The sequence below is a fragment of the Triturus cristatus genome, chromosome 11, assembly GCF_964204655.1.
Source record: "Triturus cristatus chromosome 11, aTriCri1.1, whole genome shotgun sequence".
NCBI classification, from domain to species: Eukaryota; Metazoa; Chordata; class Amphibia; order Caudata; family Salamandridae; genus Triturus; species Triturus cristatus.
In genome coordinates, this window is record NC_140594.1 from 110979764 (window position 1) to 110989840 (window position 10077).

At 44.6% G+C, this 10077-nt stretch overlaps 1 protein-coding gene across 2 annotated transcripts in view; it reads right to left on the reverse strand.

The window, feature by feature from the left end:
- KLHL22 (kelch like family member 22) overlaps window positions 1-7250 on the reverse strand; it is a 209889-nt gene extending 202639 nt beyond the window's left edge. Inside the window, exon 1 of one of the 2 annotated variants that reach the window (XM_085633380.1) lies at window positions 7112-7250. The gene's annotated coding sequence lies outside the window, so the exon portion shown is untranslated. Of the gene's footprint in view, window positions 1-7106 lie in introns of both variants that reach the window. The other variant, XM_085633381.1, reaches the window with a different exon arrangement.
- Between the last annotated feature and the right edge of the window lie 2827 nt (window positions 7251-10077).

Sequence of the window (10077 nt, forward strand, 5' to 3'; positions counted from 1 at the left end):
GATACGACAGTGTGAGGGGCACAGACTTGCCTCTCTCGTTGTGGGCCGTACAGCTTTCCCTGACCATGGACACACCAAGCATTCTCTCTTGTAGCTGGTATGGCGACGGGACCAGAAATTATGATGGATGGGGCAGATTAGTTAGTTCCCTCTCGAGTGAGCACATATCTTTCCCTGTGGGTGCATACTTTCCCCTCTATGGGTGTGGGAGCTTTCCATCCTTTCCTCTGAGGGAAACAAACCATTGCTGCGCAGAACAGATCTAGTTTCCGGTATAGGGGTTGGATTGGGATTAAAAAAAGGCCCGGCACGCAAAAAAATAAAGTGGCCCACATTTGCATATTGGGGGAGCCGTAATCCTTTTGAACCTGTGGCCGTATAATCTTACCTGGACCTTGGAGGGGGTCGCTTGGTTGTTGGGCGCTTGAGGTGTTTATTAGCGCTTTCTGTTGGGGTGGCTGCTGCGGTCCTTCGTGGCAGCGGAGGCAGGAGACTACAGCCCCCAGAAGCCCCTGCAGTGACCCCGCCCCAAACAATCACATTTCTGCGCCCGGAGGCGCTCATAAGCGTCAGGCTCCCTCCGCGTCGCGGGACGCGCGCGGGCGGGGCAGGGCTAAGCCCGGGCCGTCTGTGGCCGTCCAAGGTCGTGTGAGGACGGGCCACCCCTCTGACATCTTTAGCAGGGTTTCGTTACTGATAAGGATTTGGACACAAAGGTACTGTTGGACCCTGAGTAACATCTGCTTATTGTACATAGCCGTGTAACATTGCATAGTATAGGTAATCATTTGTAATTACCCAAAACATTAATTGCTACTCACGGATTGGGTCATTCAATATAGAATAATTGTGAGGTACTGTTATATCATCGTTGAGGTATGTCTAAACCAAAGGTCTCCTCTGCACCTAATACCATGGACAACTATCTGGTGCAGATTGTTAGTAAAATCAATAATGACAGGAGGGCGTCATTAGGGATGAGTTGTGCTTCCATCCCCCCTATGACGAGTCCTCTGTCAGAACCCTCGTTGGATTCTTTAATACAGGCCAACAGTAGTGTAGTCGCTGACATAGATGTCCTAGCTAGCGATACTTTTGAACAAAGTGTGTCTTCTGTCATTAACTTGCAATCTAATCTTGAAACTGATGTAGTATTAGACATTGAAGTAGTGAAATCCCCGTCTCCAGCCCCCCCTCCTAGGACTAGAGCAGTTAGAGCATGCAGAAAAGCTCAGTGTAAAAGTAGTGGGCCTCGCTCAGGTAGGAAAAAGTCAACCCTTGCACCCAAAAGCCCGAAAAAGGAAGAGGTAAATGGGCTACACGATAATAAAGAGATTGAGAATGAGCTATCTACAAAAATAGTCAGCATGATCGATTCGAAGATTAAGTGTATTATGACACCATTGGTGGCTAAAATCGATCTGCTTACGGCAGAGGTATTAAGACTGAGCGCCCTTATAAACAAGTCAGCGGAGGAGGTGGATAGTACTTCGACCCCGGTGCTAAGTAGACCTGCGCCAAATGTGGTGCCCCCTAGGGGTGGAGCAAGGGCCGTAGAAAAAGTGATAGTGAATCCTCCCTCTTTGCAACCCACAGTAGATAAGAACTCTCAGAACGTAGCTAATGAAGGTTCCCCCATCTAGACCCATTGCTACATATGAAGAGAGAGACCAATTTCAATGCATTGTTGAGGCTTCCCCCCTTGCATTAGTTCTTGCTAATGTACCCACCCTGTTGCCTGGAAAAGTGGAATCCACATCCTCTTTGATTAGTAAATCGCTGCACTGGATGTCAAATAATATGAGGATGTCCCCTTGGGGCGAACAAAAATTGGCAGGGGAAATTATTATGGCAAGAAGAGTACCATGGTTAGGGCAAACTTCGAAAAATTTCGCGGGAGACTGTATAGTTCTCAACTTTTCAAATCCATGCGTTCTCCCCAACGTCCTGACCAATATATTTCCCCCCCCAACGAAGGTGTACTGCTATCGTTCCACTAACGTTGGAATATTTTTACTGTAAGAGAGGCAGTAAAGCCAATTTAGCGAGACCAAGGCTAAGGCGGACTTCCGTCCCTAACAAAGGGGGTAGGAGTGTTTCAAATAGCAATTGGAGCATCAGCTTGGAAAACAGGTTTGGGGTCTTGTCAGATTTAAATGATTGCGATTGACTTAACCCCTTCGGTGCTCATGACGGAACGGTTCCGTCATGAGCCACGGTTGAGCTGTGCTCATGACGGAACCGTTCCGTCATGACCACGCCCGCGCAAGAAACCGTCAGCACAGCGGCGGAATTTGCGCAGCATGGAAGGGGTTAATAGGGATGACAGACCAGAGAATAAGGACAAAGATAAGATTGATAGTCTGAGTATTCCCAGGGTGCAGAGATTAATCGCATCAAATGTTGATCCCTCCCCCCAACTTGAAAGGAGGGGAGTATTTAATGCCATAGAGAGACAGTCTGAGACAACTGATTTAGATAAATCGATATGCTCCTGCCCTCTAGAATGTGACAGTTTAGGATCCAATGTATTATTAACAGAGCCACCTGGTTGCTCATGTAACAACGTTGAGCATGAAAAGGGGATGGAAGAGGAGATCCAAGGTTTATTAACAACAAAAGACCCTTCCTGTTTTTCAGCAGCTGAGGCAGGGCTGACTCTTCTTTCTTAGAATCTTGCAGGAATTGGCAACAAGCTACAGTCTCCTGAATGGTGTAGCTTTGTTGATCAGTTTGATATTATCCTATTCCAGGAATCTTGGTCAATGGTCCCAGTTTATCGTTTGGGGTTCCTTAACTTTCAAACATCTGCTATTAAAAAATCCAAAGGCCGACCATCAGGGGGTTTAATAATTTGGATCCGTCAATCATTATGTTGCAAAATTAAACAACAGAGCCTCCCATCAAATGACATTTTGTCTGTGAATATCACATGGCCTACCGGCCAGGGAATGGCAATCTTTAACATCTATGCTAGAGGGATGGTTGGGGGACCTTTATCTGACGTAATCTCTGCTCTTGATCAACAGCTTCTAGCACTTCCAATCCAGCTGTCTATAACCGTGGGAGGCGATCTCAATACGACATTTGAGCCACTTGGACCTGAGGACCAATTTCTTGCTGCTGAGGAGGATAGCCGGTGGGGCGTCCCTCAGTTGGACCTTCCCGCAGTTAAGAGATGGTCAGCAGTAGCTATCCAACTTAAAGCTCTATGTCTAGAGAGAGGGCTTAGAGCAGCTAATGGGCGTACCTCGTCTGATCGCCTGGGATCTAGTACATTTGATAATGGCAGATCCTCTAGTCGCATAGACTACTTCCTGGTGGATATCAGAGATTGGCATAGGCTGATCGATATTATTATAATTCCTAGGGTGGAAAGTGACCATAATCCCCTTTGTATGGAATTTAAAGCTCTTAATGGGCTAAGAGAACTTAAATTGGGAGGGGAGAAAACCACTTTGGATATTGTTGTATCGAATAATATGCGCCACGTTAAATGGGGCAGATTTATTGAGAAGCCAGAGAAGTTGGAGGACCTTAAAAAAGTGGTGATCGACGAAGTGGCTAATTTAAACATTCAATCTGCTAAGCAAAATTTCCCCCAAATCATGCTTGAGGCTCACACTCTCTTCTTCACTAAGCTTCAAGGGTTCTTTATGAAGACCATCAAGACAGAAAACGCCAACAAAATTAAAATATCTGAGGCGGGATGGTATAATAAAGCTTGTAAAGTTGCCCGTCAGAACCTTAGTGCTGAACTTAGATCCAGAAACATTGAAGGTGTGAGAAATGCTAGAAAGATATATAGGCACACACAGAAAGTGGCCAAGAAACAGTGGGATGAGGAACACTGGCATGATCTGAAACTCGCTTGTTTAGCCAAAGATCAAAAAAATTTTGGTCCATAGTGAAGTGGGATAGAGGTGGGATTGCACCTCCGCCCCAAAACAATGTTGCCAAACACCAGTGGGTTGACTTCTTCAGACCGCAATATGCTTCTAATCCACCTGAAGGAGAGTGCTCACTCCCCCCCACTATTTTCTACCAAAAGCAGTTGTTCTCGATTGAAGATGTTAATTCAGCACTAGACTGTATGACCGGGGGGAGAGCTCCAGGAATGGATGGGATACCTCCCGATGTGTTTTTAAGCGATAGATTATCTTGGTGTCAGTATTTTTAATGGCTAGCTAACTCTGTGGCCATGGGTGCGCCTATCCCCTCCTCATGGAAAGGTGCGGAAATAATTCCGGTTTTTAAAAAGGTTGATAAATCACTACCTAGCAACTATAGACCTATTAGTCTTATAGAGTCAGCCCAAAAACGTATAGGTCGATTAGTGCAAAATAAACTGCAATCTTGGGTAGAAGAAAACGATATTTTATCCCCATATCAAGCTGGTTTTCGACCTTGCACCAGTTCTGTTGATCAGGTTTTTTATTTCTTAGCACTTTATTGGAGGAACGCGAGATTGACCAATGGGACCCTCTACGCAGTCTTTATAGACCTGAAATCTGCTTTTGATTTAGTGCCCCGCTCTAAACTTTGGAGGGTTCTCGCTGAAGCAGGGATGGCGCCGGAACTGTTAACGTTACTTGTCCGCTTGCATGAGAACAATTACGCACAAATTAGGTGGGGGGCTCAGGGTGAGGTGACTGACCCATTTCCTGTCGAGCGTGGTGTTCGACAGGGGTGTGTTCTGGCACCTACGCTGTTTTCTCTGTACATCAACGGCATTGTAGACCACCTTAGCTGCTCCCCTACTGATGCCCCGGTATTGGCAGGGGCTCGCGTGCCAGTCCTCATGTTCGCAGACGATACGTTGATAGTTTCGCCGACACCGAGCGGGCTTCAGAAGGCATTAAATATGTTTGGTGATTTTTGTCATTCTCGTGGTCTTGAGATAAATACCTCCAAAACTAAGTTTATGTCCCTAAATCAGCGGAAAAGATTTAGAGGTGTAATTAACTTTAATGGTACCCCGTTGGAACAGGTCGAGGCATTCACGTATTTAGGAATATCCCTCCAGAGCAACATGAGCTGGAAAAATCATATTGACATGGCTGCCCTAAAATTTCACCAGTTGGCAGGTGCAATTGCCTCTAAACGCAAATCTTCCTTAACCAAGCCCATTTCTCCTGCCCTAGAAATTTATAACATGAAAGTCATAAGTGCCTCTTTGTACGGTTCGGAACTGTGGGGTTTTGCCAATTTGAATCAATTAAGACTGGCAGAAAATAAGTTTTTACGCTGCTTAGTTGGAGTTCCACAAAGTACCCCAACGGTTCCGCTTGCATATGACCTAGGCAGGAAAAAAATAGAGGATTTAGCATGGTTACGTCCACTCCTTTACTGGCGACGGATTATGACAACTCCTGAATTAGTCCATTATGCCAGCGCCTTGAAGGATATTATTAGGGCCGACCGCTTTCACTCTATACCATGGCTTAAGGAAATTAGGGACTTGTTAATAAAACTGGAATTAGATCATTTATGGGATGATTCAAATGGCTCAAGTTTCCCATCTAAGTCTTCCATTAAACAAATGTACTGGGATATGATTCTGATGTCTGCCCTTAGCTCTGGCCAAAACGCCAAGCTAACGGGTCGTTTTCTTGACATTAAGTCTATACCCTTTTGTGAGGCTTATTGGGATATTATAGAAAGGGTCCCTGATAGAAAACTGTATTTTCAGTTTAGAATTGGGTCCCTTCCTGTAAAAGCATTCACCCATAGATGGTCATCCACCCAGGATAATAAGTGTCACTATTGTAAAGACCTGATCGAGGACATAGGCCATCTGTTGTTTGTATGTCCTTTGTACACCATCCCACGCCACAGGTGGTTAAAACCAGTGTGTATAAATTTGGGGACACGCAGGTACAAGGAGGCTTTAAGAATACTCGAATCCGATTGTACCCCCTGTATGGCTATTGCCGTCGCAAAATTTTTAGGGTGGGCATGGATAATACGTTTTCGCACCTTAAAACCTTTAGAAGTTGGCCAATGAATTTCTGATACCAAATAATGTATGATCAATTTTAATATTAAGTTTTTGGTTCCTTTTGAATTGTTCTTATTTATTGTTGTTGAAGTTCTTAAATCCTTGTAATTCGACTGCACCATGATTTAATGAGTTTTTAAAAATATATATATTGTAATTTATCTTGTAGTATTTATAGTATATGTTAGGATGTCTATTTGCTTTTATGACATGCTGTCGAATAAAGCTTTGAAATGGTAAATGGTATAGGGGTGATGGAAACTCATGCTCTTTGTGGGCTACAGAGCTCTTCCTAGTTTGCGCACATTTCTTGGGGGACATACAATCATCCGTAAATTTGGGGACACAGCTCTTTTGGTCGTGGCCACGCACGTGTCCCTCTCCCTGTGTACTTTCACACAGCTCACAGTTGGAGTAACAACATTACTCAGTCCTTGCTGCTCTCTCGGTCAGCAATACTTTGAGGTACAAAGCCTTCACATCTAGGACAGTTCTACTGATAGAAGGACCCAGCAGGGTTGAGAGGGGTGCAGCTCTTTTATCCCTGTGAGATTACAGGTTCAGCCCCGAACCCTGTTTTGATGCAGCTTTTTCTCCCTGTGAGATTGCAGGCTCAGGCACCCCAACCCTGTTGCGATGCCGCCTTTTCTCCCTGTGAGATTGCAGGTTCAGCCCCCCGTGTTGAGATGCAACTCTTTTTCTCTCCCCGTGTGAATGCCTGCGAGCCCAAGTTTGGGGGTGCTGCAATGGCTTAAGAAACCACCGTGCTATCTCTTTTCCCTCCCACATTAAAACCTAGGCTCATTCAAGGGAATGTCAGTAACAATTCATTTTTTCCTGCTGAAGAATCTCCCTCTTGGACGTCCCCCGGACGTTTGCACAGTCCACAGCCCTCTATCTCTCCGGTGCACGGAAGACGTCTTGTTCTTCGTGGGTTCTTTTTATTTCCTGTTGTGGGGGGAGGAAATCCTATGCCAGGAGGGTGCAGTTCTAACTGTGTAGACGGAAAGTCTATAACCGGGGAAAAGTGTATCCTGTTTTAAATTGCCCCTAACCTGCGTATCCTGCACCCACTTTCCCTTCCCTTTCCCTTTGGGAAACGCACCTCACCTGCCAAAGCACGACACAGCTTGCAGAGTTTGTTTTGCTGGCGCTCTACTCTGACGTCACTTCCGTGAATTTGGCACCGCCCCCAAGAGTGACCTGCCCAACTGGAAGACGGGTTGCAAGGCGGAAGACGAGTAGTGTCTGAGGAATACTGTGGGAACGGAGGGGACGGCAGGGCGTTGTAAGGCTTTGCTCAGCTCATGCTCTCTTGTTGATTCACAGTTTATAAGGAAAGTTATGAATGTAATTTGTTTATGATCTACAGCTCAACAGCAATTTAGGAGTAGTAAATTACAACTTACACACATTACTGATACTCCATTGAGGATGATGGAATGCCGAGCTGATCTAAAACACTTCTAACGTTCCGACAAGAATTTTAAATTCTATTAAGGCAGCCCTGCCAAGTACCACGCATCAGGAGGTAGACTAACGCATTTTAATGCTGTTGTCCGTGTTACTGCATTAAAATGTGTGGCTCATGGCCAGAGCTAATGACTTTGGAACTGGGGAACCGGGTCCGAGCCTTGACGTAGGCTCAACATCCTGTGATTCTGGGCAAATCACTTAATCACCCTGTGACTCCCAAAAAATGAATGTGTCCTTGTGTAATGTAAGTGGTGCTCATGTAAAGCACTCCAATACCTTCAGGTCGACTTTGCGCTGTATAAAACTGCAACAACAAAAAAAGCTCCCTGACACTTTGGGGTTCATGAGGCGCTGACCTTGTGTGCAGCATTGCATCTCTGCACTACAGCTCTGCCTGAGAAGGAGTTAAGCCTGCCTGTGCTGTACCTGGAGGACTCGTCCTGGTGGCACGGCACACAGGGATACATTGTATCTTTTCTGTGCAAAAAAACAGATATTGCTCTGTCTGCCAGGCCTGCCCGGTCTCTCTAAGAACCACATGGGGCTGCTGAATGTTCCTGAGCGGTCAGGACTGCTATTTGGGGTGTTAGGCTAGGACCTGCTGCACCCCTGCCAGCATCTTAAAAGCAGCTCTCTGGCATTCATCTACTCCCTAACTGCTTCCTTTGCAAGTTTTAACAGCGTCTGTATATATGCATAACAACTCCTAAAGAAGTAATGTGAAAACTGCCAAACACCATATAACCCGCAGCGTAAGACATAGACATAATCATGTTATCTCTCTCTTACGTGCTCTCTTCCTCACCCAACAAGACAAACGTCAGACAGCTTATATGTGCATATTAGACAAACACCGACCCCACAGGAACAGCCTGACACACACACACACATACATATACATAAAGGTACCTCTAGAACAAGCATTACAGATGAATACAAACAAATATGCCCAAAATATATTCAAACACAGCTTCTCTCTTACTCAGCGACACTTAGGGAACAGCCGGCTAGGACAGTCTACTGCCAGCCTGAGCCTTCTCTTTTTCTGTCTAGTCCTCAGGCCTCCGCCGAAAGACTCAGAAAAGAGTAGTCTGAGGTGAGATCTTGGTGCATGATGTAAGAAATGACTCGCGCTAATTCTGTGACAGACTGCAGAGGGTAAAACGGTGCTTTGGGGTCAGTGTGTTAGAAGCTCCATCCCGGATCTGAATTTGTCTGCTGTGAGGGAATCGTTTCACATGCCTGATTTCTATTTTTATGATCATTACTTCTAGTTATGGTTTCAGTGTGTAAAAGCTAAGCAGTACTACTAGTAGCAATGCAAAAGCAAAATACAGGTAATCTACCCACCTACACGCAGTATGATAACTTAAGAGCTTCATCTGTAACTGGGCCACGGTGGCCGCTTGTATTCTATTAAGGACGTGTGTAGGGCTAAGAAATAAGAGGTAACAAATAGGTCTCAGCTCCTCGTGCTAGATAACACACACTAGGTGCTTTTTATTGTCGGCTTGGTGGAGCCTAAAGCACAGATTTGTTGCTGTCCTGAATGGCAAGTTTTAAAAATATTTATTTATACGGTAGATGTTTGGTATCTCCACTGTCCCTAAATTGTAGTCATCTAATCTTGTACATTCATATGTCAAGCGGTGTGTGCATATGCAGAGAGGATATTTCAAATGGAATGGTGCACCAGAAAAATATTCAGATTCAAATGATATTCCAGACGATGTATCTCAAAATGGCAAATTTATTTCATATTTCTTTTTATAAGATCGTAGTATCATTTCATGACATATAAATACACAAGTCGTTCCGCCACCGCGTTTCGTTCAAAAAAGACATTCTTTAACTTCATCAAGGCTCTCAATTATCGATCGAACTCAATAGTAAACTTTAGGCTCCAATCAACTTCCAACATTTTTCAAAAAAGATCCAATCCTCATGTGCTCGTGAAATAGTTTTCCTTCCAGTGATTGTTGCAGGGTGATATATTACACCACCTTAATTTGAGCAGGGATGGTCTATATAACATAAGAAAATAATGTGTGAGATACAGGAACTGACTCAGGACTTGTTACAATTTATTTGAAGACACAATTTCAAACAATGTATGTTAAGATAGACTTGGCTAGACCATAAAGTTACACAAAAGACATATTTTGAAATGGAGAGCAAAAACATGCAATTGCAATGAGGCTCAAAATCATAAGAATGCAAAGAGAGAAAATACTTTTCAAAATACAGTAAGCATTATAGCCTCTGCCAAGGATGCTAGAGAAGATGGCTGAGGGAGACCACACACACACACGTCATGACCCAAGGGTGCGAGGTAGCCCGTTCAACTGTGGGCAGACCATTTATACTCTTTTGATGAGGAACTATTGGCCGTGGAACCTGACACACTTTGGCCACTAATCAGAAACTTTAAGGCGGAAGCTCCTTATAAGGCTATTGTCTATTTTAAGCCCTGTCTCTATCATAGTTTCCAAAGCTGCATAAAGTCCCAGTTGGCTCCCACTTCTACTCTTGGCCCATCTTGTTCTTCTAGATCACAGATGCATCCTGTTATTGCTACATCTTCTTGATGTTCAGAAAGA